This window comes from Sinocyclocheilus anshuiensis, unplaced genomic scaffold (genome assembly GCF_001515605.1).
Source record: "Sinocyclocheilus anshuiensis isolate Anshui unplaced genomic scaffold, SAMN03320099.WGS_v1.1 scaffold63, whole genome shotgun sequence".
Taxonomy (NCBI): Eukaryota; Metazoa; Chordata; class Actinopteri; order Cypriniformes; family Cyprinidae; genus Sinocyclocheilus; species Sinocyclocheilus anshuiensis.
Genome location: NW_015552625.1, coordinates 4,291,949 through 4,295,839, shown reverse-complemented (window position 1 = coordinate 4,295,839; position 3,891 = coordinate 4,291,949). Strand labels below are relative to the sequence as shown.

The window sequence follows — 3,891 nt, the reverse complement described above, 5'->3', positions numbered from 1 at the left end:
ATAGAGCTTGAAAGATCAAAGACAATTTTTAATATAACTCCGACCGGATTCGTCTGAAAGAAGAAAGTCATATATACCTAGGATGCATCGGGGGGGCGGGGGAGTAAAAAACAGCCTAATTTTCATTTTCGGGTGAACTACCCCTTTAAAATACCATCTTGTTGTGATGTTGGGTGCGACGACAGCTGTGGTTAAACGCGATAAAACGAGCAGACTGGACAGAAACGATCGTAAAAAATGCACGCGTTTGCAGTGCACACTTCTTATCAGAAAAGGTTCAATAAAGTATTGTCTTTTGTTGTTATGGGTGCGTCTACAGATTTCTTGCCATATGTCTATGTTTCTTGCATCTCACGACTATGTCATGTATGAAATAATGTCTGTGTGCATGTGTGTAAAACAACAAACTGACGATTTATATATAATCATTTGTAATTGTATATATATTGTTGTGATTAATTGTGGCTGGAACAATAATGTAGCTGTAAAAATAGTTGCCTGCTGAAATTGAAATGTATATACATCTTCATCATGACTAGATGGACATGGTGAGTTTGTCTTTACTATACACGTTAGATGTGATCCATAATCCTGTCAGATTGTCCATCCTTTGAGTGAGAGTGTAACGTTATAGGTCGGCTGATCTGGTTTCGTGGTTAAAGTTAACCTTTTCGACATGTTTCCCTGTTGTCGTTGCTCAGCAATAGCATGGACGCGATGTTGTCTGGGGGTTTGGCAAAAGGAGAGTGGGACGGTGGGCGGTGCTCGGGGTGGTAACTGAAGGCGGTGACTGTGTAGTTCTGACATCAACCTTTTACGGAAGTCACAACGGTTCGTGAAAAATCACAGCTACTTTATGCAGGCTGTGTACTTATATGGTAGTTACATAGCACCTAGACCTCAGTTATCATGAAAAAAGCCAGGAAATGTCAGTTTTGACAATATGGGACCTTTAAATTAATGTAAAAACTAAAATGAATTGTAAAGAGCGCTGTGCCAGATCAGGACGCTACAGAGGGGTTCCAGAGGATAGGTTCAAAGCATGGTGTAAATCTCACAGCTAATATACTGGAGCAGACTCAACTAGGGCACACAACTACAAAGCTCAAAGAGAGGTTAACTCTTCATCACACATGTGAGCTGCTCAATGTACAGCACAGGTAATGTGCAAACAATCCCAACAGAGACCAACACCATATATACTCGCTTTTAACAAATTTGTATGGAAAATGTGAAAGCATTAACAAACTAGCTAGAATATATGAGCAAAACAGATGTGGCCACTGAATGTGGATTCTGTGCGTGCCTGCTAGTATTTTTTTTAATTAATTATTATTAATAATATTATCACAAAAATACAATATTTAATATAAAATTTAAATATAATTAATATAATACATTTTATCCACCTTATTTGGCAACTAAAATAAGCTTTTTATTCATTTGTGCAAGACTTCCAATTCATTAGCTGCTTTAGGTGAATAACTTGAAGCATAAACTGCAGTAAACTGTAAAAGTGTGTGAGTCCTGCACATGACATGATGCAGACAATTAAGGAATATATTTGTGGCCACAAATTAAGAATTTGTTTCCTTTTTCCTTTTATCCAATTCCCTTGTTTTAGGTAAATTGGTGCCATAAATTAAGAATTTGTTTTTTAAATTGTTGAAACAAGTTCTTGATTTATGGCCACAATTTATCTAAAACAAGGGAACTGGAGCACAATGGAGCCCCACACAAAGTGAGAGCATTATAAAGAATTAAAGGGGTCATATGATGCGATTTCAATTTTTCCTTTCAGCACACCTTGCTTTTCAGACCGATGAGCTTTGTAAAAATCGACGTGTTTCAGAAAGGTGGGGCATAGAGGAGAAACAATAATGTACAGTATGTGGAAAATAATGTGTTTTTCTAACCTTAAACCTTGAATGAGATTAGAAGCCTTGCACATCCAAGCGCTCCCATTCTTATGTTAAAAATGAGATGGATACACTAATGTATTACTTACAGTAACTTCACTCTACACTCTTGCACACAAGTAAATTTCTGTGAAGACAACTTTTTCCTATTTCTTTAAAAGAACAACCAAGGCCTCAGCCAAAAAAGCCTTATTATAGAAAGAACCAAATGAAAATGTCAAGAGGTCAGCGTTTATCCCAGTATTCCTCAAGGAACAACCCCACCAACTCAACAGGCTAAAGTCCCTTCATTTAAACGAAGAGCACCAGGTCGCTGAGAGCCGCGCAGCTCATCCCGCAGGCTCATTACCGCGCAGCTCATCCCGCAGGCTCATTACCGCATACAGACTGCCGGCACTGCCTCTCATTCCTCTGGAGCAGTAAGGCGAAAGAAAGGAAAGGAGACGGCTAGCGGGGACGTCGGGACAGAAGGAAGGGAGCAAGTAACGGATGATGTTTTATGTCTGAACAAGCTGAAGAGTGGGGAGACAGATAGCAGACGGTGCAAATGAAACTGCTGGTTTAATTGACTAGTGATGTACAAAGTGCACTGTGGAGATTAACTTTTAAAAGGGAATGATGTGTTGGAAAAAGAAACACTCTGGTGTAGTTACACATTTCCAAACACACATACACCCAAAAACATATCTACACTACCACTCAAAAGTTTGGGATCAGTTGTTTTGTTTTTTTGTTTTTTTTCAAAACAAATATACTTTTATTCAGCAAGGACGCATTAAATTGTAAAATAAATAAATAAAATAAAATAAAAAATATTGTTATACTTATAATGTTATAAAAGATGAAATCTTTTTAAAAAAAAGTATCAGTTTCGACAAAAAATTAAGCAGCACAACTGTCAACACTGATACTAATAAAAAGGTTTCTTGAGCAGCAAGTCAGCATATTAGAATGATTTCTGAAGGATCATGTGACACTGAAGACTGGAGTAATGGCTGCTAAAAAACAGCTTTTCCATTACAGTAATAAATGACATTTTAAAACAGAAAACATAACATTTAAAAAATAAATGACAGAAAACAATTATATTAAAATTCAATAATATTTCACAATATTGCTGTTTTTACTGCATTTTTTGAACATAAGAGATTTCTTTTAAAAACCATTAAAAAAGTCTAAAACACTTAAAAACCAAAACTTTTTTGTAGCGTACAATGCACAAAAGTCAGTCAGATCTATGTATGTTTACAACTGCACAATGAAACTATTCAGTAAGAGTGTATAGAGGCAAAAAAGGGAAACTTTAAGGGTCTGACAAATGGTGAAAAACTGGCATAAGATCTAAATTATTTAAATATCTGATTTTTTTTTATATGTGGACAATTTTTTTATAAGTGGATAAGGTAAAATATTATTAGAAATTTAAATAAACTAACTACTTTTAAAGTGTACCTGTGGATATTTGTTTGACCATTGATATGATACCATACACCACCACACTTCGAGTTTGTTAAATGTGAAATAATGCTTTCATACAAATGTAACCACTTGATATTTCTTTGTGGAGTGTCTGAGCATTTCACACAAGTTAGCATATCCATTTCTCCACTTAAGGGAACATTTAAGAATGCAATTTTATAAGTGTAATTTATTTCAACTAGCACCCTGCTTCTACAAATACTCGGCTGTGACCACCACGACAGGAAACAAAGTTCAAACTGTCTGGCACTCCCTGGCGTGGCAGCCGATGTTGTACTGCCAATGTGGAGATCTCAAATCTTCCACTTTCATTTTAGAATGGAGGTTGAAATAGATCCACTTGTGGAGCGCGCCTTGGATGTCAAGTTTGACACATGCTTTGCTGAGAACTACTGAGGCAGACCTGGCAACCCATCTGAGCTGCGCTGAGGGATGCAGAGAGCTGTAATGAAAACCGTCATCAGTGTACGCCATAAACGGCCACTTCAGAGCG

At 36.9% G+C, this 3,891-nt stretch overlaps 1 protein-coding gene across 2 annotated transcripts in view; it reads right to left on the bottom strand.

Moving 5' to 3' along the window:
- The window catches only part of LOC107666540 (S1 RNA-binding domain-containing protein 1-like), a 76,731-nt gene that overhangs the window by 58,535 nt on the left and 14,305 nt on the right, over positions 1 to 3,891 (bottom strand). The window lies entirely within an intron of this gene.